Raw genomic sequence first — 18,718 nt, forward strand, 5'->3', positions numbered from 1 at the left:
ATTTAATGATGTTCATGAAATAAACTGGATGAATCTGCATATGTGCTTTGGAATTAGTTAGAAAAAAAGAGATTTGGCTAACTTTTTAAAATTGTGTCTGTTTTACCTACTTAGAATATCCCTAATCCATATTAGAACAGGTTACTGTTCACCAGGATGTCTTCTCTGTCATGGGCGAATTCTTAGCTACATCACCTCATCTTTCCATTAAAACAAATGACAAAAATCATACAGAAGCATCAGGTTTCAGAAGGCCATCAAGATGGCATGTGGAAATATTAGTGACTGGTCATTATTCTATTTCTTATTTAGCTGTGATCCTTCATTCACTCTCTCATTTTTATATAAATTGCACTCTTTCATGAAGGAGACAATTACTTTTTCTTCACTGACACTTCTGCATCTCTGCTTAAGAATAAGATATAGTAATCATAGACTTCCTATGCAGATCTGAACTGAGAAGTTCATTGTTAGTTTGTGTGTTGCTTTGAGTTGCTATGAAAGGGTCACAAACTTTAGGGTTCTCCTCAAAGATTTTCATTAAACACTAATCCTTCAATTCAGTTGCTCAGTCGTGTGTGACTCTTTGCGACCCCATGGACTGCAGCACGTCAGGCTTCCCTGTCCATCACCAACTCCCAGAGCTTGCTTAAACTCATGTCCATTGAGTCGGTGATGGCATTCAACCAACTCATCCTCTGTCATCCCCTTCTTCTCCTGCCCTCAATCTTTCCCAGCATCAGGGTCTTTTCTAATGAGTCAGTTCTTTGCATCAGGTGGCCTAAGTATTGGAGCTTCAGCTTCAGCATCAGTCCTTCTAATGAATATTCCGGACTGATTTCCTTTAAGATTGACTGGTTTGATCTCCTTGCAGTCCAAGGGAATTTCAATAGTCTTCTCCAACACCACAGTTTAAAAGCATCAATTCTTCGGTGTTCAGCTTTCTTTATAGTCCAACTCTCACATCGATACGTGACTACTAAAAAAAACATTTTTGTTGATAAGGACATTTGTTGTCAAAGTAATGTCTCTGCTTTTTAATATGCTGTCTAGGTTTCTTCCAAGGAGCAAGTGCCTTTAAATTTCATGACTGCAGTCACTATCTGCAGTGATTTTGGAGCCCCCCCTAAATAATGTCTGTCACTGTTTCCACTGTTTCCCCATCTATTTGTCATGAAGTGTTGGGACCAGATGCCATAATCTTAGTTTTTTGAATGCTGAGTTTCAAGTCAGCTTTTTCAATCCCTTCTTTCACTTCCATTAAGAGACTCTTTAGTTCCTCTTCACTTTCTGCCATAAGGGTGTTGTTATCTGCATATCTGAGGTTATTGATATTTCTCCCGGCAATCTTGATTCCAGCCTGTGCTTCGTCCAGCCCACCGTTTCTCATGATGTACTCTGCATAGAAGTTAAATAAGCAGGGTGACAGTATACAGCCTTGACATACTCCTTTCCCAATTTTGAACCAGTTCTTTATTCCGTGTCTGGTTCTACAAGATCCTCTAGAACTAACATCAAAAAAGAGTGTACTTTTCATAATAGAGGACTAGAATGCAAAAGTTGGAATTCAAGTGTTACCTGGAGCAACAGTCAAGTTTAACCTTGGAGTACAAAATGAAGCACGACAAAGGCTAACAGAGTTTTGCTGAGAGAATGCGCTAGTCATAGCAAACACCCTCTTCCAACAACACAAGAGAAGACTCTACACGTGGACATCACCAGATGGTCAATACCAAAACCAGATTGATTATATTCTTTGCAGCCGAAGATGGAGAAGCTCTATACAGTCAGCAAAAACAAGACTGGGAGCTGACTGTGGCTCAGATCATGAACTCCTTATTTCAAAGTTCAGACTTAAACTGAAGAAAGTAGGGAAAACCACTGCAATCTTCAGGTATGACCTAAATCAAATCCCTTACGATTATACAGTGGAAGTGAGAAATAGATTCAAGGGATTAGATCTGATAGAGTGCCTGAAGAACTACGGATGAAGGTTCATAGCATTGTACAGGAGGTGGTGATCAAAACTATCCCCAAGAAAAAGAAATGCAAAAAGGCAAAATGGTTGTCTGAGGAGGCCTTGCAAATAGCTGAGGAAAGAGGAGAAGCAAAAGGCAAAGGAAAAAAGGAAAGATATATCCATCTGAATGTAGAGTGCCAAAGAATAGCAAGGAGACATAAGAAAGGCTTCCTCAGTGATCAGTGCAAAAAAATAGAGGAAAACAATAGAATGGGAAAGACTAGAGATCTCTTCAAGAGTTAGAGATACCAAGGGAACATTTCATGCAAAGATGGGCACAATAAAGGACAGAAACAATATGGACTTAACAGAAGCAGAAGATATTAAGAAGAGATGGCAAGAATACACACAGAAGAATGATACAAGAAAATCTTCATGATCCAACTAACCATGATGGTGTGGTCACTCACCTGGAGCCAGACATCCTGAAGTGTGAAGTCAAGTGGGCCTTAGGAAGCATCACTACGAACAAAGCTGGTGAAGGTGATGGAATTCCAGCTTAGCTCTTTCAAATTGTAAAAGATGCTGCTCTAAAAGTTCTGCACTCAATATGCCAGCAAATTTGGAAAGCTCAGCAGTGGCCACAGGACTGGAAAAGGTCAGTTTTCATTCCAATCCCAACAAAAGGTAATGCCAAAGAATGTTCAAACTACCACACAATTGCACTCATCTCACATGCTAGCAAAGTAATGCTCAAAATTCTCCAAGCTAGTCTTCAACAGTACGTGAACTGAGAACTTACAGATGTTCAAGCTGGATTTAGGAAAAGCAGAGGAATCAGAGATCAAATTGCCACATCTGTTGGATCATAGAAAAAGCAATAGAATTCCAGAAAAACATCTGCTTCATTGACTATACTAAAGCCTTTAACTGTGTGGATCACAACAAACTGGAAAATTCTTTGAGATGGGAATACCAGACCACCTTACCTCCCTTCTGTGAAATCTGTATGTGGATCAAGAAGCAACAGTTAGAAACTCTAATCCTTATCAAATGTTTATTGCTGCTCCAGTTTGATGTTTTCTAGGATTTTCTCTGTGTTTTTATAAGAGATTACTAAATTTTTTTTAAAAGTGGCCCTTTAAGAGTGATAAATAGTTCCTTTAGTAATCTTGCAGTTTTGCAAGCCCATTTTAGGGATTATTCTTGTTAAATACTGAGTTTGAAATGGAAACAAAGTACTTGAGACAATTTGAAGACTCTATAGCTCTTCATGCTATAATTCTGCTTTTCTAATAATTCCCCAATAAAAACCACAAATAGAATTGTTTAACTTTTTCACAGTAGAGCTAAGATGTATCATCCTGCAATTTTGGATTTGTGTGTTATTGACTTAGAAAAATGAAATATAAATTAAATTTTATTTAAAATTTATTGACCATATTAAAAATACATTGAGATTCAATATTTTGTTCACAAAAATGGCCCAGCAAGGCAGTGAGCAGAAAGAACAGACAGCTGAAGTTCTATAAGACAAAGCTGGCAAGCTTACTGTGATCCTTCATTCACTTATTCATTTAAAAAGATTTGCAGGAGATTGATATTTGGAATATACAAGAAACTCCTGTAAGCCAGCAAGGAATATGCAGGAAATAGAGAAGAAAAATAGTTCAAGGTTATAAATGGGCAATTTACAGGAGAGGATATGTGAATGAAAATAATAGTAAATAATTATAAAGTAGCCAACATTTATCGAGCACTTCTTTGTACCAGATTTTTTTCTGGATGTTTAATTTTTTTGACCATTTAATTCCTCACAATAAAAGTATTACTGTCGTTCTGCTTTACAGAGGAAGTAAACTGAGTCACAAAACAGTTAATAATATAACTACTTGGATACTAAGTGGGAATCTGGTATCAGCTCGCTCATATGTATATGGAAACTCAGGCTCACTAGTTGTCAGAGAAATGTATATTAAATATATAATAACCAACCTAATACTTACACTTACCAGATTTTCAAAAATGTGAAATCAGGTAATATCAGATGCTGATGAGAATGGAAAGATGAGGGGAGTCCTTTTTCACTATTTGTGGCATCTAAGCTGGTATGGCCATTTCAAGGAGCAGCAGTAGTTTTTAGGGAAGATGGGTATGCTAACCATGATATTCTGGCAGTTCTGTTCTTGGGCATTCACCAGAAAGAAACTGTCAAGTCATTGCACTCGGAGACATGCACTAGGATGCTTACTGTATTGATGCTGGGAATGCGGGCAGTTGAGAGTATCATAGGAGTCCTTTTCTAGGAAAATGGATGGCATGCTGTGTGATGCTTATAATGTTAATTTCCAGAAATTAACTAGATTTTATATTCAAAAACATGAATAGATTTCAAAAATAATTGAATGAACAAACAATAAAAGTTAAAAAAGAAAAGCATGAGATTATTGAACCTGGGTCTCCCACATTGCAAGCAGATTCTATACTGACTGAGCCATCAGAGAAACTCTATAACATAATATCATTTATAAAAACAATAAATACATACACATATAATACTGTGTGTTTTCCTGGATATACTTTCACATAAAAACAGGTATGATGGGTAGATAGAAGGTTCATAGGAATAGTTACCAAGAAGTGAAAAATGGTCTTGGAAATAGGGTATAAACAGGAAAGCAGTAATAAAAATCAAATCTAGAACAGAAGAGGAAACTTTCACAGATCATTGATGAAAGCACGACATGACATAAGCTCTGTGGGGACCAAATTATAATCTACTTTATTGGCTTGTCCCTTGAATCTAAATCTGTATCTGGAGTATAAAAAGCCTTCAGATAAGTAAAGCCGGAATGAAGAACGTATAAATTAAAAAGAGTGATCAACTCAGTTCCATGTGCCTGGGAGTCAATCAAAATTAGTGTCTCTCCACTAATTTCTTCCTTTATAATTAAATACATATTACATACAGGCACTAGGCCAGTTACTGGAGATACAGAAATGAACCAAACACATTATCTGCCCCTTAGGAGATCACAATATATTTGAGGAAACTGCATGGAAAACTATTAATAATGTCAAATGTGATAAGTATGCTTAGAATTTGTAGCTTGGAGTGGAAGCACAGAGGCTAAGTGCCTGGAGATTCATGCATTCATTCATTCACTTGACCAATATTGATTTGAGTTCCTGCTTTGTGCCAATTCCTCTTTTAGGTGTGGGGATACAATTAGTAACTTTCTTGGAACTCTTATTCTTCTGGGGAAACTGATATTTATCAAATAACCACATCAGAAATTGAAGGAGCAAAATTAAAATTGTGCCAGGTATTCTCTCTCAGGATTTATTAAAAAAGAATGATGCAAAAACCTTTGTCTAGATTTGGATTCCAAGGATAGTTTTCCTAGAGAAGGAATGAGGAAAACTAAAAGACTATTAAAAGTCAATTAGGAAGTGGAACTTCTCTGCTGGTCCAATGGCTAAGACTCTGCGCTCCCAAGGTTGGGGGCCTGAGTTCCATCACTGATCAGCGAACTAGATCCTATCTGCCATAACTAAGACTTTGCATGCTGCAATTAAGACATGGCACAGCCAAATAAATGAATATTTTTTAAAGTTAATTAGGAAATGGTTAGGGATGTGGTAGAGGTTAGAGGTTGAGGGCTATATCAAGATTAAATGAACAGTTTATGCATGACTGGTTAGAGACTGACCACATGGACCCCCTAGACCTTTTTCCTTAGAGAAAATTAAAGTTTGAAGATGGAGGTTGCATCAGTAAATTTGCATTCTAAAAAGAACCTTCTGGCTACACTGTGAGGATTAGATATAGAAGGGAAGAAATGGATGTGAGAAATTTTGAAGTTATTACAGAAGTTCAGCAGAGAGATGGGATCACTTGCCTTGGATGGCAGTGAATAGGGAGAGAAGTGATGGATTAAAAATCTATTAAGAAGATTAAATAAAAGGACTTGGTGATGGATCAGGTTTGGGATAGTGTATTGAAGGTGGAAGAGGGGATCAAAAGTGACCTGAGCAAGATAAGGAAAAGCAAAGTTACATCAGAAACATTGTGGTAAAACTATGAAACACCAAGCTCAGGGGAAAAAAAAAAAAACCTTGAAGACAGCTGGAGGCCATTCCATAATATGTATAATTATATCATTGTTACATTAAAGGAAAACAGTTTTGGAGATGTATATGGTATGATAACTGTTGAATATAGGAAATGGTAATACAGGGGCTCATGGTACTGTTAGCTCTGTTGCTTTCTGAAAATTTAAAACTATCATGTTTAAAACAGGGCTTCCCAAGTGGCCAAGTGATAAAGAATCTGCTTGCAATGCAAGAGACATGAGTTTGATCAGGGGTCAGAAAGACCCCCTGGAGAAGGAAATGGTAACCCACCTGAATATTCTTGCCTGGGAAATCCCATGTACAGAGCAGCCCGGCAGGGGGTAGTTGTGGGGTCACAAAAGAGTCAGGCACCAATTAAAGATGAAACTACAACAATGAGTGTTTAAAGAAAGCGACTAGAGAGAAAAGAAAGATCACTTCTTGAGAAAGGAATGATAAGTAGACATCACATCAGTGATAACAGAGTCTCCTAGATAGTGTGATACACATTTTCAAAATGTTGAAAGAAAGTTAAAGTTGTGGCCTAATTGGGCTTCCATATTCTGATAAATTATTATCAGTGAAGGCAAAATATAGACATTTTCAGACAAAGAAGGACTAGAAGAGTTTTCTGTTTACAGACCATTGTGGAAAGAATGACTATAGGGTATACCCCAGGAAGAAGAAAATTTAATCTAGAAAAAGAGAAGCAATGGTAAAGCAAAGATTGGTAAACCTTTTGGTAAATTTAAATAAGCATCACCTGTTAAATAATAATAATGACTAACTTTGATGATGTAAAAAATTACTACAACAATAGTTTAATAGTATAGGAGGAAAATGAAAATTTATAACAGGTAACATATACCAGCTACTTCTCTCAGCCCTTTCCCTGTAGTGACTAATTGAATTCTCAGGCAATTATGATTAGCATTTTTATATTACCTTTATTTTTCTGATGAAGGGTCTGATGCAGAGTGATGGCTAGCAACCTACCTAGTAAATGTTAGTAGAAGATGGAGCCAGGATCCAGATCCAGGTAATCTAGCTCCAGACCTTGTCACTTGATAATGACACTACACTGTATGTATAGTGTGTTCAGGTCCTTGCTCTCTAGGCATGTAGAGGTACGGATCAACATTAGACTGTAAAGTCATCATGCATTAATACTGAAGTGCAACCACCGAAGGAGCAGATAGAAACAGATTATACAATTTTGAAATGATGAAAAGGATAAAAATAGACTAGAGAAAAATGATAGATCTACTATAAAGGAGAGAAAAGAGACAAACTAAAAATAAAGATGAATAGAAAACATTGAAAAATATAGTAAAGCAGGATAAGAATCTGTCTGTAGTTATATCTGTTTACACTAAATTTGCCTATTAAACTAAAGAATGAGTAAAGCTGTTTTTGTTTTAGTTTAAATCAATCTAATAAAAAACTGGGTAAAGAAGTAAAATATGATGCTATGGCCTGACAGAAGATGCATCTTAAATATAAAGTCCACAATTTTGAATGTAAAAGGAAGGATAAAGTCAGTGTTATTTGGTAAAATAGATTTTAAGGCGTTCACATTAATGAAGCTGAAATTATAAGACATATAATGTCACCTGGAGGAGATGAACCCATATGCACCTAATAATGTTGACTCAAAGTATATAAAGCAGAGATTGACAGAACTGTAGATGGACAATCAAATCAATGAACTTGTGGGAGATTCAAAAACCTTTCTCAGAACATAAAACAAAAATCTGATAGAGGTTTGGAAGTTATAAACAACATAATATTAATCTCAGTATGTTTTAGAACCATTTTAGTGGTTAAACATTGTTTTCAAGCATCTGGATCCATTGCTTATAAAGTTCATCAGTTGCTAGTCTACAAAAATCTGAAGAAATGCCAAGAATCAGTGTCAAATGGGCCATCCTTTTGACAATAAAAGAGAACAATAATAAAAATGTAACCTAGAAATTACATACATTAGGAAAGTAAACATACTTCTAACTAGTTTATGGGTGAAACAGAAACTTACAAAATGTTTAGAAATTAATGAAAAAATGAGACCACTTCTTATTAAATTTCATGGATGCAACATAGAATGAACTTAGAACCTTGAAGGATATAGAATAAAAGATTGTATTTAAAACACGAGAAATAACAGAATATAATAAAAGAAAGAAGCAAGAAAATAATAAAAATAAGATTAGAAATTAATGAAATAAAAAATTAAGAAATAATATGCTTAATGAAAATTGTTAGAGACTTCTTTGAAAAGATGGTTAGACATAACTCTGACAACTTTAATAAGAGAAAAAAGTAAGTACAAATATTATTAGAATTGAAATAACTCTATAGATGGGAGATTTTAAAAATAGAGAATGTTATGAATGTTATGCTTTTAAGACTTAGATGAAATTTTTTTGAATGTTCATTTATTTGGCTGTACCAGGTCTTAGTCGCAGCATGTGGAATCTAGTTCCCTGAGCAGGTACCTCTGCATTGGGGGCTTGGAACCTTAGCCTCTGGACCACCAGGGAAGTGCCTGAAATGCATAATGTTAAGAAAAATATGAATCATCAATAACCACAGAGAAGCAAATCACTAATCAAAATCTGTCCTCTCACACACAAAGCCATCAGGTGTACACAGCTTTTTAGGTGGCTTCCCAGGTGGCGCAAGTGGTAAAGAACCCACCTGCCAATGCAGGAGACCTAAGAAATGAGGTTTCAACCCCTGGGTCGGGAAGATCCCCTGGAGGAGGGCATGGCGACCCAGTCCAGTATTCTTGCCTAGAGAATCTCATGGACAGAGGGGCCTGGCAGGATACAGTCCATAGGGTTGCAAAGTGTTGAAGACAACTGAAGCAACTTAGCACGCCTGCATAGGTATGTTTAAGTTAAAACACAGGGAAAAGTTAAATCGTATCTTAGAAAGCTTACCAACACATCTAAGTAGGTTGCCACTTCCCCATCCCTGCCCCAGTAAAGCAAACAGTTAACACTATAAAATTTATTATTATGATTCACTGTGCTAACAGAACACAGGAAAAAAGGAGAAAAATATCATCTGAATAGATGTGAGGAAAGCATTAGAAAAACTCACCACTATTCATGACATAATTCTTGGCAGACAGTGAATACAAGGGAATTTCGTTATCTGGCAGCAAGAATTATAGTTGGTAGTGAAACAATAGAAGCATTCCAAACAAAGTAAAAAATAAGATAAGGATGCCTTCTTTCACTGCTTTTTTTTTTTAAATAAAGCTGGCATTGTTCTAGAAATCTTGACTGAGACCAATCAATGCAGAAAAACTATTAAAATTATTTCAGTCAGTTGCTCAGTCTCAAAGTAATTTACTAAAATCAATATATATGACTAATATCAGAAGTAATAGATTAGAAATATGATTTTTCAAATCCCATTCAAAGTAACAACAAACCATGAGGTATCTAGAAGTAAATCTAACAGAAGATATGATGCAAGGTTTATATGAAGGAAATTGTTAAATTTAAAAGTGGGGTAAAGACTGAAATAATCAAGATATAGCCCATGGGCATGGGTGTTAACATCTAACATTTGAAGGAATAAATTTAACATGCAAATCTAGTGCAATTTTATCAAAATCCTCAAGAGGATATTTTGTGTAAATGTGGAAAATCTTCCTAAAATTCATATAGAATAATAAGGAAGCCTTGAAAAAAATTAAGGAAAAGCACTGGTCTTATTAGACCTCACAATTTATTATTTGGTTTTAGTGGTTCCAGAACGTGCTGTTGGTACAATGATAGACATACTGACCTATAGAAAAAAATGGAGATCTCAGTTTGTATGAGAACTTGGTATATGGATAGGAGCATTATAAATCAGTGGGGAAGGCAAGACTTCAACAAACTGTACTGAGACAATTGATCATCCACACAGAAAAAAGAAAAAAAACAAAATGAGGTTGCATGCTCCCATTATTCACATAAATACATTCTGCGTGGGTTAAAGCTCTGGTTTCGAAAAGCAAAAGTTTAAAATTTTAAAAGAATATATAGGAAAAAAATATCTTTTTGACCTTGAGGGCGATGAAAGATTTCTTTAAAGAGACCCAGAAAGCACTGTCTCTTAAAGGGAAGATTTGCTATTTGACTACATTCAAAGAGAAGAATTCTGTTTGATCAGGGACATAATGTTCAAGGCTTCCCTTATAGCTTAGTTGGTAAAGAATCTGCCTGCAATGTGGACACCCGGGTTTGATCCCTGGGTTGGGAAGACTTCCCTGGAGAAGGAAATGGCAACCCACTCCAGTATTCTTGCCTGGAGAATCCCATGGACAGAGAAGCCTGGTGGGCTGCCGCCTATGGGAGTAGCAAGAGTTGAACACGACTTAGCAACTAAATCACCATAATGTTCAAGACTAGCACAGATTGGTGGCTCAGATGATAAAGAATCTGCCTGCAATGCAGGAGACCTGGGTTTGATCCCTGGGTCAGGAAGACCCTCTGGAGAAGGGAATGGCTACCCACTCCAGTATTCTTGTCTAGGAATTCCATGGACAGAGGATCCTGATGGCTAGAGGATCCTGATGGCTACAGTCCATAGAGTCTCAAAGAGTCAGATATGACTAAGCAACTACCACATACACACACACAGAGCACAGACTAGGAGAAATTTTTTGTAAGTAATACATAGGCAAATTACTACAGTCTAGAATATTCAAAGGACTACTGAAAATCATGAGAAAAAAGGTAAATGAATCAATGGAAGACAGGCAAAGGAACACAGGCAGTGTGTAGAAGAAAATATAAGCCAATATACATGTGATATGGTGCTTAACATCCCCATTATTAAGATGATGCAAATTACAACTAACGACATCATTTTATAACCACTGATGAACAAACATTTCAAAATTTATGAGGATATGGGGAAACAGGGACTGTCATACATTGCTGGTAGGATGTAAATTGGTACAACTCCTTTGAAGAGAAATTGATAATGTCCATTAAAATGAAGGACAATTATAACATGAATTGAAAATCTACTGAAGTCTGTACTTTATAGCCATGGTTAATTCTAGAGTGGGAGAGAGGGAAGTGGTAAGAAGGAGGTGTATTGCCTCAGAGGAATTTAAACATTTTACATGGTTAAAAAATATCTGAAGCAAATGGAGAAAAATATAACATTATTTAAAATCTGTTAGGGGTAAAAAAAATGTACTTCTGTATTATACTTTTCTATATGATTAGAATATTTTGTAATTTATTTATTTATTTATTTTAAAGTTTGAATGGAGAGACTTGAGGACAGGAATGAAAGTTTTCAGGACATTAATAAGTAGGTCTTCCTGTAACCTATATCCACTTTGCTCTCATCCTTACTTATTTTATATTTGTATTCAAACACCAACTTCTCATTGAGGCTTTCCCTGGTCTTTGACATTTTCTAACTCTTTTTTATTTATTTTGATGTTGAACACATTACTATTTAACATGCTATATATTATTTGTATCTTTGCATTTTTACTCTTTATATTGTATCAGTATATTTGTATTGTTTGTAGCATTTATTTGTGTTGTTTCTATTTATCCCTCTTTTCTGTCAGAATATAAACTTTCCATGGTAGGGATTTCTATCTGTTTGGTTCCCTTTCTAGAAGAGTACCTGGCACAGAGTAGTCTGTCAATAAATATTTATTAAGTGAGTGAATGGACAAAGGCATTCTGAGTTCTGACCCCCAGGTGTGGAAGACTGCCTGCATCACTGAAAGATCCAGCAAAGAAGATTGGTGCAGGCGGGATGCTGTGTTTGCACTGGATGGTGCTGAGTTGGAGGGGAAGGTAGCATAGATAACAGTAAGGTCAACGGGCTGCTGGAAATCAGGGAATGATAGGACAGATGGGCCAAACCAAATTGAAAGTGAATCCAGCTGAGCTCTGAGCTCCTGTATTTACAAATAGTTGTTCTTGGCTGTCAGTCTTGTTGAAGAAATTTGACCAGGCATAAAACAGATAGCTTAATAAGGAAATTCTGTACATTTATTCTATCTCACTTAAAAAAATGCAATTCAGTTTACTACTCTGTCACAGAGAGGGATTAAATGCTACTATTTTATCTATGGGCTGTGACAGTATTAAACAACTTTTACTGGTCTTCAAACACTGAATCTGACTCATCAATTGTTTATCGTTTATTGTGCAGGGGAAAGAAAGATTAGTTTTTCAAGTTAAAAATAATGAGTCATGTTGAATGTGTCTTCAGTGAAGATTCTGATGTTGAAAGAGATTTAAGGAATAAGGATTTATATGTTTTCCTATGTATTGGGCTTTTGTTAAATATTTCTTTCCAGTCTTGAGGCTTGCCTGCTGTGGGACTGAATGAACAAAAAGTTCTTAGGTAACTCTAGGCCAGACGTTCCTAAGCTTTAGTTAAATATATATAATTCAATTGGTTAGCATGTTAAAATGAAGATTAAGGCTCTATGGAGAGAGATGATTCAGAATTTCTGCAGCACTTAAACCTAGGAGCCTGAATTTTAAACAATTACTCCAGATGATTCTGCTACAAAACATAGTGAGACAACACTTGGAAAATAATTACTGTGGATGATTCTCACTTTTACTCGATCATTTCACTTTTGTGCATGTGTACCAATTATATACAATAATGTGTTGTGTACTTGGTAATAATGTATGTAAGTAAAACAGATGTGCCAACATTAGAAGACTGAAAGCTGTAAATAGTTATATCTATAATAGAAAGAGTGACACACGGAGAAATATAAAATATGCTCTAACATGAAGGTGAAAATCCAACACAAAACAGTGTGTTAACTGGAATGAAAATCAAAAAAAAGTTATATTAATTTCCTATTACTGCTGTAACAAATTGCCAGAAACATAGGGACTTAATACGATACAAGTTTATTCTCTTACTGTTCCAGAGGTTAGAAATCTAAACTGAGTTTTATTTATTTTCTTAAAAGCAAGACGGTAAGGAGGGGCTAAGTTAGCAGCCATTCTTCTTTACTTCTTTCTTTTTTTTCCTCTAGATTTGTTTATTGATTGGCTGTGCGGGGTCTTCATTGCTGTGCATGAGTTTCCTTAGTTGCAAAGAACAGGGGCTGCTCTAGCTGTGGCTCATGGGCTCCTCATTGTGGTGGCTTCTCCTGTAAGTGTGGGCTCAGTGCTGTGGCACATGGGCTTCCTTGCCCACAGCATGTGGAATCTTCCTGGACCAGGAATGGAACCTGTGTCCCCTGCATTGTCAAGTGGACTCTTAGCCACGAAACCACCAGGGAAGTCCCTAAACTGAGTTTTATAGGGTTAAGATCAAGTGTTGCAAAGCTGGTTCCCTCTGGAGGCTCTAGAGAATGAGCTAGTCCTTGCCTTTCTGGCTTCTAGAGCTGCAGGACTTATATTTGGTGATTTATGACCGCTTTCTCCTTTGCATCTTCAGATTTCTCTCTGCTTCTGTTGTCTTGAGCTTTCCTGGTGGCTCAGATGGTAAAGAATCCGCCTGCAATACAGGAGACCCGAGGTTGATCCCTGGGTTGGGAAGATCCCTTGGAGAAGGACATGACAACCCACTCCAGTATTCTTGCCTGGAGAATCCCATGGACAGAGGAGCCTGGTGGGCTACAGTCCACGGGATCGTAAAGAGTCAGACACAACTGAGCGATCTCGTTTTCTGTAGTCAAAACTCCTTCTGCCTCCCTCTTAGTAGGATAGTTGTGATAACATTTAGGTCCTGCCAGAATTATCCAGGATAGTCTCCTTGTGTCAACATTCTGAATTTAATCACACACAATGTCCCTTTTGGTAACATTCATAGGTTCTAAGGATTAGGGCATGATATCCTTGAGGAGCCATTATTCAGCCCACCACATAAATATTAGAAAAATGTGGCAATGGCAGTGTGAATATGGCAAAGCCCTGCCCTTTCCTTGAAGTCAGTATGTTGAACTTGTAGTCTCCATAGTGAGCTAGTAAATAGTATGCTTAGAAAGCAAATGGGAAGAGATTTACAAGAAGAGATGAACAAGACTGTTCAGGTGGCCACAGTACTAATTTCCATGCCTGAAGCAAAATGCAGTTGGAAGATGCAATCAATCTATTATAATAGCATTTTAGTACTTGAGCAGACAAGGACCTTCAAAGTTTATTGCCATTTTATGGGAGTCAGCAACACATTGTCAGTTCCTCTTGGGTGAAAGGGACTCTTAGACACAGGAAGGAGTAAAAAGAGAAATTGAAACGATGGATCAAGGCTTAAAGAAATTCAGTCTTATAGAAAGATGAATCAAAAATGCTTTAAATGCAGAGAACCTATGAATCCATAGAATTAAGGCCACCAGGTCCGAAAGAAACCCCATAATATGTAGCCAATCTGTCTCAGGATTCTCAGAAGTGCTTTTTCATGAATCCTTAGTAAAATTCTATGATAGGGGAAGGGAGAAACTACAAGCAGGGATAGGCGGGAAGAGCAACTTTACCAGTAACAGTACACTGGGTTCACCTTATGACAGTGTTTGATATGAAGTGAAATTTAGATCTCATTAAAGATGTATAAGTGGCTGTCCTCAGAACAGCTCTCACACGGGTCCAAGGCAAGGATCCCAAGGTAAGATGTGTGGAGGAGCGCTAACGTTTGTGTCTAAGAGTGCGTGTTTGCTAGGATGGAAGGTTCTGGGGCGGTCGTGCTTTTATCATTACTACATGCCTCACTCTTAGTGTTGCTGTTGCTTAGTCTGTGTTAGGTCGTGTCTGACTCTTTTGTGACCCCATGGACTGTAGCCCATCAGGCTACTCTGTTCATAGGATTTCCAGGCAAGAATACTGGAAATTTCCTCCTGTTGCCATTTCCTCCATGAGGATCTTCCCGATTCAGGGATTGAACCTGATTCTCCTGCAGTGGCAGGTGGGTTCTTTACCACTGAGCCACCAGGGAAGCCCCCTCATTCTTAGTACTTGGATCTTACTTCCCATCCATTCCCCATTCTAAATTCTCCTTCTCTGAATGAGTTTTTTGACTGCAGTGACAGAGACTGGCTGTTACTGGCTGTTCTCCCTATAAAAACTGCAGAACTAATTTTTCACTTGTATTATTAGGCTTTTCTGCTCACTAGCCACCCCATCTCAATATGTCTTATGTTCTGTTGCCTAAATAATCTCCTGGTGTCTTTTTCAATCATGTGCCTCTGCTTCAGGCTCAGAGGTGGCTCTGTTACTGAAAGCAGCACCCCAGGCTCTTCCCTCAAGCTGCCAAGCCCCTTCGCGGGCTCTGCCTCCTGGACTTGCACCACCTGTTCCAGCCCGGCCAGCTCCTGCGCCAGCCCCCTTGCAGCCTCCTCTTTCTGTTTATTGGCTCATGCACCTGGGTTCTGTTCCTTCTTTCTGCCAGAGTTCTGTGTGTATTTATTTTCCTTTTTCTTTACAAAAAAAAAAGGGCATCTTCCAAATTTTAAATAAGACTAATTCTCCTGGGCTTTTAGCTTCTTGTTTACATCCTTCCTACTTTGTATCGGTGTATTTGTCTTCTCAGTGCCAAAAGCACCTGCTCCCTCCTGCTTGGCTTGTTCTGTTTTATTGATTTATATGAAGAACTCCCAAATCAAGTTATGTTCACATATGAGAATTAATTCAGCTTTAATGGTGGAGAGTTTAGTGATATCACGTCATTGTTTTGTAGTTATTGAAGAAAGGGACTGATTTTTTCAGTTAGGCCAAAGAAAAAGTAAATTTGTTATTGTTCTTAGAGTGAAATTTTAACGCCATGAAATAATTTCTGTCTTCCAGAGTTCTTAATGTACTCTTGCAGTGTGAAATTTTCTGAGAATATCTCTGGCAAGCCAGAAGGTTTATTCCACTTAACATACCAAACTGCAAATGTCAAATAAGAGAAAATGCTGTTCAAGTCTTTGTTTAACAGGTGTGCTACTGTTGTAAATGGTTTTTGTTTTTGTTTTTTACCTTTGCTGTATGGGAAACACACTGTTTCACATAATTATATAGCAACTACCATAATTCATTTTTAATACAACAAATAATTAAAACAGTTTAGAAGAAAGGCACTAGAGAGATTTAGTTTCACTGTCCTTTAAAATGACTCAGGAACTATAGAAAACCTTCTTTTCAGATTCTTCATCTATAATATCAGATAAATACTGATGAACTCCATACTGTTTCTACAGGTGTTTTGTGAAGACAAATAAGAAAACCTATGAAGTATCTTAAATTGTTAGAAGAAAGTCTCTAAAATTATTTAGGGAAAATTTTTGTAATGTGTCTGACAACTGCATGTATTTACTTATTTGCTTTATATTACAATTGTATAAGTGTTTTTACTTTTCATTTGAAATCTTTAATACAGTGAAAGGTAGAATGTGATATGTAAGAACTTAAATAGCTGTTTGCTTCTCTTTACTTCTTTGGTGCTTGCTCCATCCCTGTTCTGATGAATCACTATTGTGATGCCAACAGCCATTGTGAATTAGGTCCACATTGATGTTCTCAGTGATCAAACTTACTTGCTGTATCTTTCCACTGGACTGCAAGCTTCTTGAAGGAGGAGACCATGTCCCTTTTGCTCACCCGTGGATGCTCAGTGCATCTCCGCTGATGGGCGCTCATTAAGCAGTCGCTGGCTGACTAGACATCACATAATCTCTGACACTCTCATTCTCCGCTGCACGGCTCTCAGACACAGAGTGGACTTGAGCTTGTCTGAAGCTTCCTTCCATTATGACTTCTCTCCAAAGAATATTCTGTCATAATGATGGCAGACACCTGACATCAGTGCCGCCTCTCCAACCCCTACGAGCACAGATGGTGCTTCACACGATCATGGCACCTTCTCCTGGCAAGTGCAGGTGTGGTCTCAGGCTTTCTCCTAACATGTCCTCTAAGAAGCCACTCTCAGGTGTTAGAATAAGTTGAAGCTTAACTGCCATCCCTGTTACTGTGAGAAAGTAAAATGACTGATGGGACTGATGATATCTGCTTTAGTATTTTTCCCCCTTCTGTGATTAAAACACAGTTGTTCAATTCAGTTCAGTCACTCAGTCATGTCCGACTCTTTGCAACCCTATGAACTGCAGCACGCCAACTTCCGGAGTCCACCCAAACCCATGTCCATTGAGTCGGTGATACCATCCAACCGTCTCATCCTGTGTTGTCCCCTTCTCCTCCTGCCTGCAATCTTTCCCAGCATCAGGGTCTTTTCCAATGAGTCAGCTCTTTGTATCAGGTGGCCAAAGTATTGGAGTTTCAGCTTCAGCATCAGTCCTTACAATGAATATTAAGGACTGATTTCCTTTAGGATGGACTGGTTGGATCTCCTTGCAGTCCAAGGGACTCTCAAGAGTCTTCTCCAACACCACAATTCAAAAGCATCAATTCTTTGGCAGTCAGCTTTCTTTATAGTCCAACTCTCACATCCATACATGACTACTGGAAAAACCATAGCCTTGACTAGACGGACCTTTGTTGACAAAGTAATGTCTCTGCTTTTCAATATGCTGTCTAGGTTGGTCATAACTTTCCTTCCAAGGAGTAAGCATCTTTCAATTTCATGGCTGCAATCACCATCTGCAGTGATTTTGGAGCCCAAAAAAATAAAGTCAGCCACTGTTTCCACTGTTTCCCCATCTATTTGCCATGAAGTGATGGGACTGGATGCCATGATCTTAGTTTTCTGAATGTTGCCCTTTAAGTCAACTTTTTCACTCTCCTCTTTCACTTTCATCAAGAGGCTCTTTAGTTCTTCTTCACTTTCTGCCATAAGGGTGGTGTCATCTGCATATCTGAGGTTATTAATATTTCTCCCAGCAATCCTGATTCCAGCTTGTGCTTCCTCCAGCCCAGCGTTTCTCATGATGTACCCTGCATATAAGTTAAATAAGCAGGGTGACAATATACAGCCCTGACGTACTCCTTTTCCTATTTGGAACCAGTCTGTCGTTCCATGTCTAGTTCTAACTGTTGCTTCCTGACCTGCATACAGGTTTCTCAAGAACATAGCTGACCCTTGAACAATTAGGTGAGGGGTGTCAACCCCTTGTGCAGTCAAGAATCTATGTGTAACTTTTGACTCCCCAAAACTTAACTACTAAGATCATACTATTGACATGGAAGCATTACAGACAACAGTCAATTAACATGTATTTTGTGTATTATATGTATATTTACATATAATTTATGATTCATAACATGACTGATTTTTTATAAGTTTTTTGATATTTGTAACTGTGTAGTTCATATTTTTTCAAATTGTTACAAATCTCTAAAAATTTTTCCATTGTATTTATTAAAGAAAATTTGAATATAAGTGGACCTGTGTGGTTCAAACCCATTATTCAAAGATCAACTATATGTAAAATCCTATAAAAAGATGAAATAAACATACTTTAAATATAAATCATCCATAAAAATACAGAGTAAAGGCCACTGGATTAAACAGAAGCCCCCTAGGAATAATCATTTTGGGCATTTAAGTTTTCTGTGGGATCAAAATTATACAGCTCCTAAACCTTAGCTCATTGCTACTATGTGTTACCACAATGGTGGGATCATAAGATCATTTTTTCCAAAGCAAGCTTCTTCTATTTCATATTGGGTGGCTACCATAGTTACATCTGTCTAATCAATACCAAGT

At 37.4% G+C, this 18,718-nt stretch overlaps 1 protein-coding gene and 1 long non-coding RNA gene across 2 annotated transcripts in view; one reads left to right on the forward strand and one right to left on the reverse strand.

The window, feature by feature from the left end:
- The window catches only part of TRHDE (thyrotropin releasing hormone degrading enzyme), a 431,921-nt gene that overhangs the window by 109,322 nt on the left and 303,881 nt on the right, over positions 1 to 18,718 (forward strand). The gene's annotated exons all lie outside the window — the stretch shown is intronic.
- Positions 13,117 to 16,756, reverse strand: LOC145503758 (uncharacterized). The gene is made up of 3 exons (XR_014051728.1): positions 16,593 to 16,756; positions 15,440 to 15,945; positions 13,117 to 13,582 (listed from the first exon to the last, which is right to left on the reverse strand). It is a non-coding gene; the product is annotated as an uncharacterized LOC145503758 (long non-coding RNA).

The sequence above is a fragment of the Giraffa tippelskirchi genome, chromosome 4, assembly GCF_054371585.1.
Source record: "Giraffa tippelskirchi isolate mGirTip1 chromosome 4, T2T-mGirTip1v1.2.pri, whole genome shotgun sequence".
Classification (NCBI taxonomy): Eukaryota; Metazoa; Chordata; class Mammalia; order Artiodactyla; family Giraffidae; genus Giraffa; species Giraffa tippelskirchi.